Raw genomic sequence first — 18,958 nt, forward strand, 5'->3', positions numbered from 1 at the left:
GCACCTCCACAAACGATAAAAATAAATAAAATGAGCTCGCGAAAACCGCCAAACCTACCAAGACGCCCAGCAGTGAAACGGGGATGGCGGAGAGCGACATGGCGACGAAAGGAACGACAAAAAATGACGACAATTGACAGAACGAAAAGAACGCTCAGCTATGCCAACGTGGCGGCCAAGCCAGGAAAAAACTGGACCACACCGCCGAAAGAGATGGCGAAGAAGGAGCTGATCATTAAAATCAGCAAAAAATCAGGAGAAGAGGCAAAGAAGGAGCTCAAAATTACACTGACCCACCACGAGATACAGGGTGGATTTAAGCAGCTTAGGACCCTGAAGAACGGCACTATCATTATGTCGTGCCATGACGAGGAACAAAGGAGAAGAGTTTCGCAAAAATTAAAAAACAGCGGGAACGCAAATATTAAAAACGGAGCCACCAGAAACCCCAGAATCGAAATAAGGGGAATCATAAAGGGAACGAAAAGCGATTAATTAATCGCTGATATTGTAAAGGAGAATGAGTGCATCCGAACAGCACTCCAGGGTCAAATAATAGAGGGACGAATAAGGACAATATGCACCTTTAACGGAGCCAAGAGGGACACGTGGATGATTGAACTCGGCCCATCTATGAACCAATGCGGTGCTACAGATGCTGCAAGTTCGGCCATACAGCAAAGATTTGCAAGATAAAGGAACTCACCTGCTACGTATGCGGTGGTGATCATGAAGGGAAGACGTGCAAAGTCACGAAGAAGAGCTGTACAAACTATACAAAAGCAGGTACAAAGGTGGGAATCAATCACAGGGCCACTGACTACCAATACTCAGTATATAAAAAACAACAGGGAGAATTAAAAAGAAGAACCAACTACGGGTGGTAATGAAAATCCTTCAAGTCAACGTGGGAAAAGGAATCAGTGCAACTGCACTGGTAAGGGAAAAAGCGGCAAGAGATGGATTGAAGGTAGTCCTAATTCAGGAACCAACGCCGAGGAAGCAGGCATGGGAAAGTTGAAAACTCATGAGAAAGATGACGGGAAGCAAAACCCAAATCTGGACCTGAGAAGAAATCCAGTCCCTACTGATTGAGGAGTTGTCAACAAAAAATGTAACAACAATCGCAATAGACGACGTCTTGATCACAAACGTCTACGAGGAGCCAGGCGAGAGGGCACTGAAAAGTTTAGACGAACTCACCGCCGGAATAAACAGATAATGAGGCAAATGGATAGTCGCTGGGGACTTCAACGCAAAACACACGTTGTGGGGAAGCTCCAGAAGCTCACCAAGAGGTGAGGAACTTCTAGACTGGGCAATCAGTCACGGCCTAGAGCTCGCAGAAGGAGACTACACGGTGCCCAGCTTCGATTGTAATAGGGGCACAGGGTACATGGACCTCACGTGTAGTAGGGGAATAAACGTGGAAGAATGGAAAATCAAAGGTGACGAGGAAACACTAAGCGATCACAAATATATCGAATATCGAGTGGCGAGAGGAAATGGGAAAACCAACCCAAGAAAAAGGGTAAGATGGGATTTCGCCGGCACCGATTGGGATCTGGTCAGGGTAAAACTGGAAGAAATAGAGACCAATATCGGACAAACAGTTACACACGAAGTGATTGAGGAGCAGGCGGCCAGTCTTCAGAAAGTCATACAGGCAACAGGAAGACTGGTAAAACGAAAAACCATCATGGTAAAAAATGGTAATGAATGGTGGGACGGGCAGTGTGCGGAACATAAACGAGCACTAACTGTACTGAAGAGGAGAATAAGAAGAAGCACGGACAATTAACAAATAGTGAATGAGTACAACGAACGGAAGAGAGAGTATCGGAAAATGATACGAGAAAAGAAAACCGAGCACGACAGTCAGGCGATTAACAACCTGATAGAAACAAACTCGTTGGACGGTATTTGGGAAGCCATCAGAAGAATGGGCATAAGAAGAGGCGAAGTGGTAGCAACGCCTGAAGACGCAACACTGGAGGCAAGAGAAGCAGCCGAAAAACAAAGAGTGGAGAAATACCACCCAGCAATGGACCTGGAGGAAACAGAGCGAACTCGCGAAGTCATAAGCGCGGTCATGAGCGAGGAATGGCCGAGTAAGGAGACTGGCGAGGAAGAAATAACCGAAGGAGAAATCGAATCGGTTATAGAGAACATGAGAAACCGAAAGGCAGAAGGGGAAGACCGCATACCAAGCGAGCTCCTGAAGAATGTCTAGATCTCGAAAAAACACGAGTTCCTGACGCTGTACAGGAATTGTTACAACGCGGGATACTTTCCTAAGATATGGAAAACGGCCAAACTGTGCTGGTTAAACAAAAGCGACGGAGGCGAACGACCCACCAGCCTTCTACCAACGCTAGGAAAAGTACTAGACAAAATGCTTAATCAGAGACTACTGGCAATGGCGGAGGAGATGGAGCTACATGACTCAAGGCAGTACGGCTTCAGAAAAAACAAGTCAACCGCACAAGCCGTGAGTGATCTACTTAAATGGATCAACACCGAAAAAGAACAAGGGAAACACGTTTTAATGGTGACGCTGGGACTCCGAAACGCTTTCAACAGAGCAACCTAGGTAGAGATATTGGAAGAACTGCGAAGAAGCAGAATAAATAAGAAAATGGCAAGATCAATAGCCAGCTTCTTGACGGGAAGGAAAATCATCAGCAACCAGGTGGCAATGGAAATTGACAAGGGATGTCCGCAAGGGTCAACCTTAGGGCCAACGGTATGGCTGCTGGGCATGAACAGCTGATTCCACAAAGTCTCTGAATCGGAAGTAGGGGACTGCGGAATGAGAATTCAGGCATTCGCGGACGACCAGGTGATTGCTCTCAGCAATAAATACATCAGAAACAGGCTGGACCTTGCCTGGAACAAATGTTGGGAAAATTGCCAAAAATGGGCCTACGGGGCAGGAGCAGAATACAACAAGGAAAAGACTGAGGCTTGCTGTTTCTCGAGCAAGAAAAAGAGCAGACCACCGACGGTCAAACTTGGCGAAGACATCATCCAGGTCAAAGATACAATACAGTATCTGGGTGTGACAATTGACAGGAAACAGCAGTATATACAACACATACAGCTGTTGAGGAAAAAAACAGAAAAGGTGATGTGCCGGCTCTGGGGAATACTGCGCAGAAGAAGCGACCCTAGGGCACCAGAGGTCATGCGTCTAATATACGACAGGGTTATAAAACCCTAAGTATTATACGGCTCAGGAATATGGGGATACAGGGCCTCGATGGGAAGGGCTAGGACAGCGCTAGCAGCAGCACAAAGAACTGCACAGTTAGCAATCATAGGCGCCTATCGGACCACATCGAATGATGCTCTGCAGGTAATAGTTGGAAGAAATTGCCGTGGCCATGGGAGGAACCGTGGGAAAATCGGACAAATAGCGTCGGAAACACCAAGATATGGACAGACGCTAGTGCCAAGGAAGAAAAAGCAGGCATGACAATAGTTATTTGGACAGGAACAAGTGCCCAGGAAGAGATAAGTCTAAGGATAAAAGACGAATCGAGCTCCAGAGCGGCAGAATTCGTGGCGGTACAGAAAGCCATAGAACTGGTACGGGACAGAAGCCTACCAGGACCAATCACCATTCGAACGGACAGTAGAATGTCCATATGGTGAGCCGAGCACGCAAACACACGAAATAAGGACATAATGCAAATCAAAGCAACTTTGCTAGAGTTGCAGAAAAGCGGTAGTGAAATATCGCTAAAATGGTGTCGGAAAATGATAACGAAGGAAATGATAACCGCAGACAGACTCGCGAGAGAAGCCACTGCAAACGAAGAAATAGGACTGGAAAACCACGGATGGATCAGCACCAGAATCATCAATAGAATCAAGGAAGGAGAAGTAAAAAGAAGATGGCGAATGCATTGGGAGCAATCTATTAAAGGAAGAACCCTCTACAAATACTGCCAACAAGTGGGGAGCGGAAACATAGGACTGAGCAGGAAGGCTGTGCAATTGATGACAGGACACGGAAATATGCAAACCTACCTGCACAGATTTAAATTAAAGGAGATCGATGGACTCTGCGAGTGTCGCATAGGTCCAGAAGACAAGACGCATATATTGGAGACATGCGAAATTGGGAAAAGGGTAGAGGCCCGAAACAGGCATCGGACAGCCGACGGGAACTACCAGTTAAGGAACGCAGAGGGAATAGTAAACAAGGAAACCGTCACAGAGAACAACGCGTGGTCCGACACGGTAATCGATTATGAGGAAAATTATAGCCAGGATGCTGGCGTGCAAGAAAGCGGCCCGTTAGAGATCAGTGAGGAAATATGACAGAGAATTAGCGAATGAAGTGCGCAATAGCGTCGCGATGTGGCAGAAAAGGCGCTCGGAGACCAGTCCATGAACCGTTCCCGAGACTTACGTAGGAAAGACCAGCTCAGAGCTTTTACAAGCACCAGAGCCATAGACAAATGTTATACAATTCAGTAGGCTGATAGGTCTGTAGTCATGTGGATGGAAAGTATTGCAGCCCCAGAATGGCCTTGATGATATTACTTAGTTCGGCGAGCTGCTCTTTATTCCGAATCTTGCTGATCATTTGCGTGAGTATTTTAGGGATGACTAGATGGTTTAAAAGATAACTTGGAGGCACTTGAGAACGAACGGAGTTGGAATTCCTAACTGTTCCGTCGTTCTCAGCAGCGTTTATATTTGTAGCAAGAAGGAGGCGTTCCATTTGGGCCTCATAGGTTTTAGCGAGGAGCTCGGCCTTTTCGTGGTCAGTGACTGCAAAAGTTCCTGTCTCCGCTGACTTTAGGGGGGGTATGACGTTTTGCGCCTTCACCACCGGGCTTTTAGAGAGTCGCCAGAAAGTTGCGGGGCCAGACAGACTTTGGGCCGCTAGAAATGAATTCCATTTCTCGGATCACCAGGCTTTAATGGATTCCTTCACTTCTCGTTTTACTCTGTTGGCCTCCCTTTTGTCTGCCGAGTTGAGGGTGGCACGAGCTTTACGATAGAGACGATTTTTGAGTCGGATCTGCGACTTGATGCCTTCAGGAACTGGCTCACTTTGAGTGTTTGAAAATGATTGAACTTCGAATGATGAATTCTGATAGGCGGACTGGATGTCTCGAGTTAGCTTCGACACGGCACGGTCGAGTTGGTCAGGTCGATCAATCTTCGGGATTGGACCGGATTCCAAGAGAATTTGCTGATATCTCTTCCTGTCGGTTTTCTTTCTGATTCGATAGTTAATATAATCGGACGATAGTCCGGATGTAACTCGTCGAGAACTTGTACATCAGAAGGACGATTGATGTTCTGGAGAATGAAAAAATCCAGAATGCGTGGAGTGCCCCGTTGTCCTATAGCGGGCTGATGGGTAGGCTCATCCGGCAGGGCGAGACCAAGCACTAAGTTTGCACTCAGTGCTGCGATGTCGTTGCCTGCTCGATTTGGGCGCTCGCAATCGAACATGGGATGGTGAGCGTTGAAGTCTCCAGCGATTATTTTTGAGGTTGGAACGTTTTGAAGGTAAACGATTCATGCGTGGAGTATTTCCTGCACAGAGAGTTGATCACGATTGGACGATCCTGAGTTTCCACCTGAATAGAGGTGGACCCGATATTTGTTGACGATACGAAGGCAGAAGGTTGTGTTTAATTCCCTTTTTGACTAGAATAGCAGTTCCGCCACCGCGAGTTGGGATATGGTCATTCCTGTAAACCGTGTACTTTAGAAGGGAAAAACGATGAGAATGTTTTAGGGGAGTATCCTGGATAAGTGCTATATCGATACCTGAAGACGAACGAACGAGTTCCAGCTACATTTTTTTATCGCGTAAGGCCAGCTTTTGAGCTAACCTCCTTCCTCCCTGGTTGCTCCATGCAGAATTTGTGTTGCCGGAGGCTTGTCTGGATTGGATTGGTCTAAGATTCCTGGGAGCAGGTCGACAGCTACAGCCTGTGTAATTAGCTGTGTGTGGGTCTCCACAATTGCTGCATTTAGGTGCTCCTCGCGTACCTTAGTGCATGAACGGGTTTCATTCCGTTGCCTCGCTGGAGTTCGACTTTCACGATTGACAGACCTATTTTGGTGAGATTAATGATGTTCCTTTCTTCATTAGGAACAACGACCTGGATTATGGGAAGGTCTTCGCCTGATTTAAGTTTCGACCTTTGAAGAGATTTTGGGTGGAAACCTTGCGAAATAAGGTGTTCTTTGGCTTCGTCAACTGTTACAATCGTTGGGATGTTGCGGATGATGACTCGTATTGCCCTTTCAGAAGGACTGCAGAAGGAGTGAAATGTATATTTCCGGTCTTCAAGAAGCTTGGTCAGTTTGCGAAAGTCTTTCGAAGTTGGTACAAATTAGCGAGTTCCGTCCTTTCGGCTTAAAGTTGCAGTAATCTCTATAGGATTATTTTTCGCAATTCGAAGGATTCCTGAGTATTTCTTCGTGCCACGAAGAACTATGGGTGGGATTTTGTTTTGGATTTGGGTTCGCCGAAAGAGTTGGCATAGGTAGTGAGGGTGGAGATTGTGAGAGTGTTCTCGAAGTGTTTGGAAGCGGTAGCTTGAGGAAAAGTGTTTAGTGAGTTAATAGCCTGGCTACTTACCTGAGTAGGCTGGGTCGTCTAGACGGCCGCCGATTTGGGCGTTGGCTGGGTAGCTGTCTTAGTTAGCGGCTTGGTGGACGCTGAACTGACGGCATTTCTGAAGGTTGATGGTTGCGAGTTGGCCTTGGCTCTCTGCTGCATGAGTTGGGTAGACGGCTTGGCAGCTGGCTTGGTTGCAGCTGCATGTCTAACCTTATCGACGTCCTTCGACAGCTGACTTGGTTGTGGCGGGGTGATGGGGCCCCTTTTCCTTTTTCCCACCACGGTGAATCCATCATCCAGATCATGATTTTCAACCGTTGGGATGTGAGTTCATTTGGTGTCTCAGGAGGTTGATGTACTGACTGCGCCGGGGTGGGTTTAGTAAGGGCGTCTTGTAGCAACATCCGCATTGCGAAAAGCCCATCGCCTTGCTTTGTTAACTATATTCGAAGTTGAGTAACCCCAATTTTGAGCTCTGCATTTTAATTTTTTAGATCCTAGATTTAAAAAAAGCAGGATTAGATATTGCAAATAATGCTGAGGGGATACAAAAAGTTATCACAAAAGAGGTATCTTCCATTCTAACTTCATAAAATGCAAATAAATTTCCACAACTCGAAATTCAACACAAAATTACAGACCAAGGATATATTGAGATCTAGAAATATTTTGATGATTTTTACACCGCCTTATTATTTGCATTAGGTTTTAAATCACTATAGAACATAGGCAGGAAGTTTTATAATCGTGCGATGTCGCATATTGTGAACATTTACGAGCTGTGACTTGTATCGAGTGGGCATAAGTTACTAGGGATCAAAATAAAGTTTCTCTTTTGTTCCAAGGCCATAAGTGGTGCATTAATTCCGTTCCGTTCCGAATCACAAGTGATTCGTAAAAGTTGTTAAAAAAGGGTATGGGCCCAGAATTCTCGGTGTAAATGAGAAGTAGTAGGGTGATGACGGAGAACGTAGATGAGTTGAAGTTATTAGTTCGGTATAGTATATATATAATTATATATACACGAAAGAAATTGGAAGTAACAAGATGGCTGTATGCAACAGACGGAAATTAATTTCGGGGCACTAGAGCACTCAAAGACCAATGACCATCAGAAGGAACACCAGGAAACTAAAAATGTGATCTTCAGCTATCAGTAAGAAAGACGAAAACATTGTAATCAATGTAGTAAATAGTAATGGAGTAATTAAGAGTTCACAATCACGTTTATAATATTCAAGGATCAATGAACCACTAGTAAATTAGTAACATGGGATCCAACAGAATTATCAGTAGGATAGAAGGAAACATTGTAATCAATATAGTAATTAGTAATGAAGTAATCAACAGTTTAGAAAATCAACTATGTGTATAATTTATAACGATCAGGGAAACACTAGTAAACGAATGGAAACACTAGTAAACATGTGGTCCAACATATTTATCGGTAGGATAAAGAAACTTTGTAATCAATGAAGCAATTAGTAATGGAGAAAAGTTTAGAAAATCAACCATTTAATTACAGAAAGAATGAAAAGCTATTGAACCCAATGAAGAATTTTCAATTAGTAAGGATGGAGAACAAAGTTACTTAGCAGAGGTTAGTTACAAAATATTAGAATTTTGATATAAATATCAATTCAATTGGTGAAGAAGATAGATAAACCCTGTTCTATGTGCGTAGAAGCTGAAGCAACCAGGAGCCCTTTATAGGCTAATAAACCCAATATATGAAGATGAAGGAATTTTACCAGCGTAAAAATCCTGAAGACAAAAAATGAAACTGAAGAGAATTTGAAACAATACATTAATGAATTAGAAAGACAGCATGGAATAAAGCTATTTTGTAGGAAAAAGGGGATTAATTTAGAATATAGCAATAGCCAATTCACCGCAAAGTAATGAAAAAGCGGAAAGATTAAACAGGACATTATTAAATAATTAAATTTGGTTTTGTATATGAACCAACACCAACACCAATAATTAAATCAAACATTGTTCGGGTAAACTATATTTGGAGAGATAAGGTAAAGACTATTGTCTAGTCATAAAAGGTAGTAATTATTCAGTAGTACTCAATGCCGATGCATTAATAAAATAAAATAAAAATAAAAGCGAAGAGCATATACTGGATATAATGGACAGTCTCTATGAAGTTAAACAATTTATTGGAATGGAAAAATCTGCGATAGAAGAGATTAATATCCATCAAAAACACATAATTTAATGACTGCTTGAGTGGAGAAAGAATTTACAGTTATAATTTAACGGATATAAGTGTTGTTAGTTATAAGATCGCATCTAAGCAGATCAATTTCGTATGCCAATAGAAGTCAACTTCCGTATGGACAATAGTGAAGAAATAATTAAATATATACAGTTTAGAAAATATATAGAGAGACCAATATAAGGCAAGCATAGAAAATTTTAAAGAAGAATCTGTGAGTAAACTGAGTAAACGGATGCAGACAATTTTGCAACAGGAAAAAGAAAACAAGAATGTGAGTGATGATGAAAAAAAAGCATTCAAGAGCAGATAGTAGACAGTGATGACGAGCCTGATGAAAATGAACCTATGTTGTCTAAATTGGAACCAATTCTAAAAGAAAGGAAATTAGACGACCATGAGATATATGTCTACTATTGTCTGCTTTTTTCAAAAGAAAAGACACCAACAGTTGGTGATATGTTTTCATTAAAACAAGTCAATGATAAGAGAAAGTTAAATAAAGTAGTGGATCAAGAATCTGATTATTAACTTTATCCGAAGACGAAGAAGAAAGCCTTAAGCAAAATTATTTAAGATATGACAAAGAAGAACAGCACTGGGTTATATTAAAAAGATTCAGATTTCGAGTTGGAAATGGAGTGATAATGAATATGATAGTAATGGAAATAACAAACATATTAGGATTTAATTATGTTGAATATGGTCTAGATGAAAATAACGATAAAACAAAGGGAACTGTGAAGATTGTAAAAAGGAAAGAAAAAACAAAAGTAAACACACATTAATAATTGATTTGGAGTATAGAGATAAAGAACAGAAGCAAGCTCACAAAGCAGAATAATGTTAGTAAATGATTTGAGTTGAAAGTAATAAGTGAAGATGATACAGTTAGAAAACTGGAGAAAACAAAATTTAGTAAATTATTAGAAGCAGAAAATGGAGATAGTGGTGACCAATTAGTTATGATACCTGAGTGATACCAGAAGACCATGGGCTAATGTAAGGCAGAAGTGGACTTGAAAGAACAAGTTAAGAAGACTGAATGTGGTGACTATTTAGTTATGATACTTCAGTAATACCAGAAGACAACGGGCTAATGTAAGGCGGAAATAGACTTGAAGGAGCAAATTATGAAGACTGGTATGGTAATCAACTAGGAAATCATACCATTTGACAAAATCAAGCCAGAGGCATGGAAGAAAATCATTCCAAGAGAAATACATGTGTATGTTTGGCAGCCCAAGAACAAACTATATAATCGATATTAAATTGGACAGTGTTTAGGGGACAGTGTTTTTTTTTTGGTCAAAGAGAGAATTGTTTTTAAGTAGAAAACTAACAGTTACCTTTGTTTATTATATAACTGTGTAGGTTCATTTGATTAAATTATTAATTAAAGTTAAAATTCCCGCAATACAGAAATAGAATAGATCTAAGTTCGAACAAATTTGTATGTACAATGTAATAGTTTTGTTCTGGCAATTTAAATGTACTTTTGTAATATTTGTTTACAATCTTAATTAGGTTAAGTTATATAGTATAGTAATGAATGTATTTTAGATTTTGAATTCTCATCGCTTATAAACGAAGAAATAAACTATCAATTATTTTCAATCAAGGACAATCCTCATCCAAATATTCATCCATTCATTATTAAAGACGCAAAGATGCAAATTATGTGAAACAATTTTTTGACAAAATATGTACATTTTAATTTACAAAATAAAATTAAAAATGTACTTATGATATTTGATTAGATAATCATAGAATATCGCCATGTAATTTTGCACTTTGGGTAGTGTGAAAATACTTAACCAGCTAACAAAATGAAATCCATGGTAATATCGTATACAAATTATAAACCATAAATTATTTAAAGGTCTTTTTGAATATTACAGAAAATTTTATTAAAATTTCGATGAAACTATGAAACGTCAGATAGTATTTTAATGTATCCTAACCTTCATAAATAATTCGTATTAACAACACATGCTTCATGCTTTAATGTTTCAAATATTGTAACTTGTTCCGATTTGAGGGATAATTGTAAAATGGAACGACCGAAAGCTTCTCGAATATTAAGAAACATGGAAACGAAATACTCAATAACAAAAATATGATCATTGTCAATTATTTGGAACACTTTAGACTTTAAATCATTTTGGACATTATCTTTTTGGAGTAAAACTTCAATTAGAAACCAATTACAGATCAGAAACAATATTTTTAAAATTATTAATTTAATTACAATCACCCAGTTGTCGTTATCGACAAATCTATTGTAGGCAAATTTAGAATATTTGCCTTAACACATTTTAGTTCAATTTATTCTATTAAGTTCTATTTGCGCTTGCTTGCACAGAACCAATTTTTTTGCCATGTTGTTTGAATGCAAAAAAATATAGAAAAGGAGACTCAAACATTAAATACAAATCTTACTACTATGCAAATCTATATTTTATTTAATATTGGAATATTTTGGTATATGCAAAATCTCAATATGCAGCTGGAGGCAAATGTTTAAACCCCCCACTATACCAGCGCTTATATATAGCCTATTCAAAGTTTTTTGGTAATGCATCATGGATATTTGTGACGTCGAAATATTGCAATGCTGCCGAATTAACTCTGAGTTTTAGTTCAGTTTGGCTCTGACATACACAAAAATACTAATCTAAATAAAATAATTGAACAAAAATATTATGAAATATAATTTAATTTAACATTATAGTAAATCTAATACATATATTATCGAAGGACTGAAAACTACAATTAAAACACAGCTAATAGTTTGTGGGTTAGGTTTGTTTTGTTTAAATTTAACTCTTTTCAACACCATCCATGAGGTAGAGATTCTAGGAGCGTTTGTTTATGTAGTGGTATCCCCCTGAAGACCTAATCCACTTAATTAATAATTGTATATCTGAGAAACGTATTTTACTTTCAATCGAGAGCATATTTACTTTTTTCGTTTAGTTCTTGTTTCCTTCAATGGTGTGTTTACTTGTCAGGTCATCTTGGTATCACTGTAAATTTTATTTCTTTTGCTACTATCTTTGTACACCATTCTCCATCAAATTAATCACTGAATTATCTATAATACATTTACCATATCTACAAAACTGTTAGTATTCCTTTTCTCCTCATATGTTGTAACCTAACGCTCATGTTTAATTTTGAACAATTATAATCATATCCGTGCACACAAATCTCTCACGCCCTACAATACCATTCTCTATAGTTATATTCAATTAATTATGTGCATATCTTTAGCTGTTTCCACCCTCATCACTCTGTCTCAGGAATTTCTAGCATTGCACGGCTTTATCACATATCCTGAAAGTTTCCTTTATTCACTTTCATTTTCCCACTCATTGTCCAATTCAATCACTAAACTGTAAATTTCTAGCCTGTCTGAAACATGTTCACAATTCCACTATTTATCAATTACTTCCTCTGGTGATAAATCCAAGGTGTTATGGTTGACAATGCTTCCTTCTACATATACAAACAGTTCTTGATGGAGTATCCTTCTCGAACAGCAATATATCTGCAATTGTATATTAATAAATATAATGATCAACAAAACCTAATAGAATGCTATTGTAACTTTTACCTTTTTCCATCAATTTTAGTTGTCTTTACACTTTTTTGTTCCCGTCTTGCGAAGAGTGTCACATTATCTTCCTCGGTTTTATTTTAAGTCTTTAAAAATTTAATTATTTTCAAGGTAGCCTGGAAGTTCTATTAAATCTCTCCGAGGTTATCTTTACACCCTATGCCCTGTAAAAGTGTATAAAATGAGGTCTTACATCCGAAAAAAGGCTCCATGTCCTTAATTCTTTTATGTACATTTTTCAGATAGACAATTTTCTCTAAAGTAATTTTAATAAATTATGTTAATATCGATAAAATATTTTGTGTATATACTGTTCTTATACCTTTCGTATATTTGGTCTCGAATAGAGCAATATCAAGATGGTCAAGATTCGCCACCCACTTTGTATGTAGACGGGTTTTCTCGGCTGAATCTAACGTATTATTCTTCATTTTGTAAGCGATGTTATTCACAGTACCTACACAAATATTTAGAGCAGCAGCAACCCCCTAAAAAATATTTTAAATAAAGTTGTAGGGACTTATTTAATAAGATATTAGGTAGGATATTATTTAGTATAACCAATAATTACCTCTCTAACGGAATTTACCAGCAAAAGGGAACCTCCATCATCTCGTTCCTTTTCGAAATAACACATTAAAGCTGCAATCAATTATGACCCTGAATATCTATTGTTTTCGGCATTTTCTAACAATATATAATATGATATATTACGCAGCGACTTAAATTATCCAAATAATTAAAGAGCTAAAATAATGTTTGCCGGTATATAACCTGTAGGTATTACAACCATAGAAAAAATAGAAATATCACGATATAGGCGACCTTGGGGAAATGTTTTATTTAGTTCAATCAGCGATAGCACTGCGATCAGAAGTTGGAATTGGTTGGTTCGGTCAAATTGTGCGAAGCCATTATTTTCGGGCATCCTTTGTTGTTTAAAATTTAGGTGTTTGTTAAAGTCAAGATAAGTTCGTTTTAGGTTTTGTATATATTCTGTTTTACATTAATTGTTATTGAGTAATATAAAAATTTATTTCTATGCGTCCGTGTAGTAAAATATGTACTATACCAGGGTGTAAATCTACTACCGAAATCAGACATTGGTTCCCGAAGAATGACCCCGCTTTTTCCAAAAATGGGTCGATCAAGTTAATAGTAGTAAAATATCTGGATTAACCACAATGCAAATATACCAACGGCATCGTGTGTGTCATAGACATTTTAGTGAAGGATTTAGAGTTACCCTTCCTTCACAAACAGGTATTAGGGCAAATGCAATACAACATTGTTTTTGTCAAGTACATACAAAATTATCTATCTATTGCATGTTTATTTATTTATTGTTTACAGAAAGCCAACTTATTTATGAAGACCTTAATGGTAAAAATGAGAACATTAATTTAAATAATTTTCCAAGTTGTTCGAGTGCTGTCAATGTGATATCTCTAAATAAAGAAGTCTTGCAAAAAAGTACTAATAAAAACCATTTTTAATTTAAGAATATCGTTAAAATATTTGTAATTCTCAGTCTTCACAAGAAATAAGAGATTAGTAGCCACATACAAAAGCATATTTGCAAATATTAGTTCAAGTTTGCGCGCACAGTTACTAAAAAACTTATTTGAACATGTTAGTAAGCCAACAGTAGATTTCTTCAACTGGCAAATCAACCGAAGACACCTAAATCTAGACGTTTCACAATACAGAAAAAAGTTCTTGCTATTGCTCTTTTAATTAAGCGGCATAACCTATAAATTATTGTCAAAAATATTTGCTTTACCCTTAAAGAGTACTTATTTAACATTGCTTAGGCAAATCCCAATGAGAGCAGGGCTAAATGAGCAAATATTTTTTTCTCTGAAAAGCGCAGTTCAAAATATGAGCATATCAGATAGATCCTGTATTGTGATGTTTAACGAGATGAACCTAGCTCCCAATTTGCAATATAATATTAAAGAAGTCTGTATAGATGGCTTGAAAATACAGGGAGCCATAAAAAGGCAGTAATAGCAGACTATGTAAATGTGTTTATGGTGAAGCGATTATTTCGAAAATGGAAACAACATATCTCCTTAACCTAATCAAAAGGACCATTTAAATCGACATTATTAAAACATTTGATTGTTAATGTTATTGGAAAATGTCAAGAGATAGGTTTAAAGCTCCTTTCCACAGATTGCGACCTAGGGTCTGATAACCAGACTGCCATTAATAGTTTGCTGTCCCAGTCAATAAATTGTTCCAAAATTCCTCATTTATTTAAAGGAATGCGAAACAATTTGTTAAAAAAAATTTAAACATTAAAATTTATACATTAAACTTGTTAACAAACTAAACATATATAGATCTGTACTATATCGATAGAGAGGCGGCGATGAGGATATGCCCAAGATTAACAGAACAACATGTAATTCCAGGCAAAATAAACAAGATGAAGGTCAAGATATGTACACAAGTGTCAAAATGGAGTAAGTATGCTGAAATATATCATGTATTAATGATAATTATAATTTTATCTTGTTTTCAGAAAATAATTTCAGAAGAATTAATTTCAGAATTTCCGAACGATGCTGAACGGTGCTGTTATTGTGTTTTTAGATAGTTTATTCGATAGTTTCAATTCCAGCAGAAAAACAGCGCCTGAATTCAAGCCTCTCCTTGAAGCCATATCCTTAGCTCACAACATGAGGAACTTTGGAGCAGAGCTTGTAGAATCATCAGTTGAGTCTATATTTTCAGTTCCAGGGAACTTTGCTCTGATGAAAACAAGAGTGGAACGTTGCAGGTTAGTCTATATTTCAGGCTATTTGATAAAACTTCTGAGAAAAAAGACAAACGTGCAATATCTCTCTACATTCGACATTAAGTAGTTCTACAGATCAAAAACTCCATACTGATTTTATAGAAACAATGCAGTCGCGTAGACCCAAATTAACAACTCCATCAAGACTGTTTTACTATAATGCTTGTAGATCTTTAAGCTATCTCTTTTACTTGATGCCTAGATTTTGCCACAACATTTCTGTTATTTTGAGAGATGTTTTAAAAAACACATAAATTTTAAACGTTTCAACTGTCCAGTCCATAGCGATTTTGAAGAAGAGAAGAGAATTTTAAAAGTAATTGTCAGATGTTCATTGTATTTTTGTGTTAAACAAGTTAATTCCATATTAACAGGGAAGGGCTTAAAGTTTACCTTAGTTTACCCATAACTCTAATAGATCCTATAAAATTGATGGTACTAAACAAATACGAAAACGGGAGGATTCGTTATAAAGAGTATTTTAATTATTTTGTCTGGAGTATGGGGCTTTTAATTTTTTTTATTTACATTTTTATAGTTTCTTTATTTTTGCTTTTTGCAATTATGTATATTTGTACAGCATTATTTTAATAAATTAATTTTTTAAATAAAATTTGATTTTCATTCAAATATTATTGGCCAATAAATGTGACGACATAAAATAATCACGTGAAATGGCTGACCAATCAAAGCAAATTATTTTCCTTACAGGTTTCTAAAAACTAACCAATCAAATTGACTCTGTCAGCGCCACCAATGATTAGACTAAGCGAAACTTTGTCCCACCACTTAGCATTGTAGTTGCACACCCCTGATTATAACTAATATTTTTAATACTTTAGCGTAGATCTGACAACCAGACGGCGACCGGCTGTCAGATGTATGAAAGATTTTTGAAAGCAATGGTGATAACGGATTTTAACCCTTACTTATAAATTATTGTGGCTGTATAATTAACTGTAGTTTTTAGATTTACTATAATGTTAAAATAAATTATATTTCATAATATTTTTGTTCAATTATTTTATTTAGATTAGAATTTTTTTATGTCAAAGTGATGTATACTATCTTTCCTATACGTAGATACTAACTGAACATAACGGCAATGTTACATCGGTCGCCTCGAATGACAGATATTCGATGGTGCAAGCATCCGCTAGTATTTTTTAGTTTATAACCAGACTTTTAACAATGGTATGCCAAAAAAATATGTCTTGTGAAGCATTTTTCGACAGAACATATAGTGTTTTTTCCCACAAAGTAATGTTTATTTATAACTAGCGACCTGCCCCGGCTTCGCACGGGTGCAATGCTGATACTAAATTAAATACACTACAGAAAAAATATGAACGTTGTATATAAAAACATAGCGGCCCGCTCCGACTTTGCACGGGCATAAAATATATATGCCTATGTCACTCAATGAAAACATGATTAAAATCGATCCAGTATTTTTGGTTCATTCATTACTGCCCTTGGCCTGCACGCATTAAATTTGGAGTAAAACAATTCCTCTTCCCCTATACTTACTATGAAGATTTCCTGCTATCTTTGGAATATCTAAATTCATACAATTTTTATTACATTACACATTTTTAAACGCAAATTTTAAATTTTTAATATCTCCGAAAATATTTGCTTAATTTGCATGCTGTAAGGAACCATATTGATCTATATTAATTGCACACTGTATTTAAGGTACTTAATTCGATAAGGATTAATGCCGTATTGCTTAAAATATCTTCGTAAATAAGCCATTTTCTCAGGTAAAAAGTAAACAATAAAAATGGTTAATGTGGGTTATCCCTAAAAGATAAACATATACCATCGCGGAGTTTATGTAGACCTTTTTATGGTGTACAATACTGTAGTACATTAATTTGATCTAACTCGTAGGGTTAGGCAGCGTTTTTGCTAATTGCTAAATAAGCCTAAAAAAATAGGTTAATTTACGACATCACGTTAGAAACCTCTAAAATTAGCAATGTTGCCTTAGTATATTATGCATGTATTATACATATAAGCCTTCCTCTTGAATCACTCTATCTACTGAAAAAAACCGCATCAAAATCCGTTGCGTAGTTTTAAAGATTTAAGCGCACGTAGGAATATAGGGACAGAAAAGGCGACTTTGTTTTATACTATGTAGTGAAATAATATTTACCGTCTAAGCGTTTTTAAAAGAGTATCAAATTATTGTAAATATGGCTGGTAACATAATACACAAAATTATGATAAGGAAGAAAATACGAATAATATTGAAATTCACTACGCTTGAAGTTTATGGTAAGAATATAACATAAAACCTTTATGTTTATACGGCTTTAGCATTCTATTTATAGATTCGTGAAGAGATTTCAAACATTTTCAATTCTGTAACGATTACAAAATGATCTAAAATCACCAGAAAATATATAGTTTCAAGAGATATACATTCTTGTATAAATTTCACTATGAGGTAGACATAATAAAACCTTAAATTAAGAATATTTCCTTTATGTTATGGAACAAAATTTATAATTCGAGTCATCAGGCAATTCATCTGTCAATGATAGGGACAGAAATTATATAAAGAGGTATGAGAATTTGTATTTACTGCTTGATGTATGTTGTATATATTTTACTATTATTTTGAAAGTGAAATATTTCTTAACTGGGTTTAAATTGTTTCGAACACAATTGCTAAGTAGTATGAAAAAAGCTGCCAAGTGCAAGATGATTTGGATGAAAGGGTCACAGTCCTTATAAGAAGATATTATGCTAATATCTTTTCAAATAATAAAGTAAATAAATAAGCTTTCCAAAAAACACATTCAAGACATATCTTGGAGAAAATGAAGGATCAACAACTTGAAAACAAGAATAACATAGGTAAGAGACTCTTATCTCTAAAAGTACTTTGTTTAATGAGTTTTACTTTATATTTTAGGTCGAAGTTCTTTTTAGAAAGAAACATTTGTTGAGTAGAGTGTATTTAATACGGTTATTTTTACCTGTTGATCTGTTCCTCACATTTTGAAATGTTTGCATGTCTCTCTGAATTAAATAAAATTAGTTTGTAAAATTAATATTTTCATGTTGATAATAATTATTTTATATGGGGCTGTTATTAAACATATTTTCTCTTACTAGTTGGGAAATACTTTTTCCCTATCATTTCACAAATGTTGTACTATGCAAAGTATCGAAAATATAATTCTCTTCAATGAAAGATAAGAAAAACAATTCATAATTTTGACACGTTTTTTTCTAATTACCATTTGCAAAATAGATATCAAAATAATATATATCAGATTCCAGCAAGTAATATAAAAATATTTTAATTCTTCGTATTTTTGTGGGGTTAATAGATATATACATATATTTATCATTCAAAATCATCTCTATAGTAATAATTAAATTACAAGGAAAAGCAGGTTTTTTTTCTCGAAACAAAAATATAAGTCATTCATAGTCCCGCCAATTTTTGCTACGTTCGCTCAAATTTGTTGACCAGATCCGTTTCTCCTGAACCGCACTGCGACTTTGAACCAATTTTGAAACCTGTTCATCACGAATATTCGCCGAATTCAGTTCTGCTCATGGGTATTTTCAATTTTCCCAAAAAATTCACCCTGAATGCTCAGATCTGTACCCTTCGTTCTATATCCTACTAAAATTGTTCAGTTGGTTTTAAATATATTGTTTGGTATTTCGAGATAT

The 18,958-nt window shown here is 36.7% G+C and overlaps 2 long non-coding RNA genes across 4 annotated transcripts in view; one reads left to right on the plus strand and one right to left on the minus strand.

Annotated features, from left to right (window-relative positions):
- LOC143205797 (uncharacterized) overlaps positions 1–18,958 on the plus strand; it is a 489,432-nt gene that overhangs the window by 76,918 nt on the left and 393,556 nt on the right. The window lies entirely within an intron of this gene.
- On the minus strand, positions 11,594–12,925 carry LOC143205832 (uncharacterized). 3 transcript variants are annotated; one of them, XR_013007944.1, is made up of 4 exons: positions 12,773–12,925; positions 12,448–12,706; positions 11,795–12,381; positions 11,594–11,726 (listed from the first exon to the last, which is right to left on the minus strand). It is a non-coding gene; the product is annotated as an uncharacterized LOC143205832 (long non-coding RNA). The 3 variants fall into 3 exon arrangements; XR_013007943.1 differs by having other exon boundaries at positions 11,594–11,734; XR_013007942.1 differs by having other exon boundaries at positions 11,594–12,381.

This window comes from Rhynchophorus ferrugineus, unplaced genomic scaffold, assembly GCF_030347505.1.
Source record: "Rhynchophorus ferrugineus isolate W39M unplaced genomic scaffold, kcgeb_rfMv2 rfM17, whole genome shotgun sequence".
NCBI lineage: Eukaryota > Metazoa > Arthropoda > Insecta > Coleoptera > Curculionidae > Rhynchophorus > Rhynchophorus ferrugineus.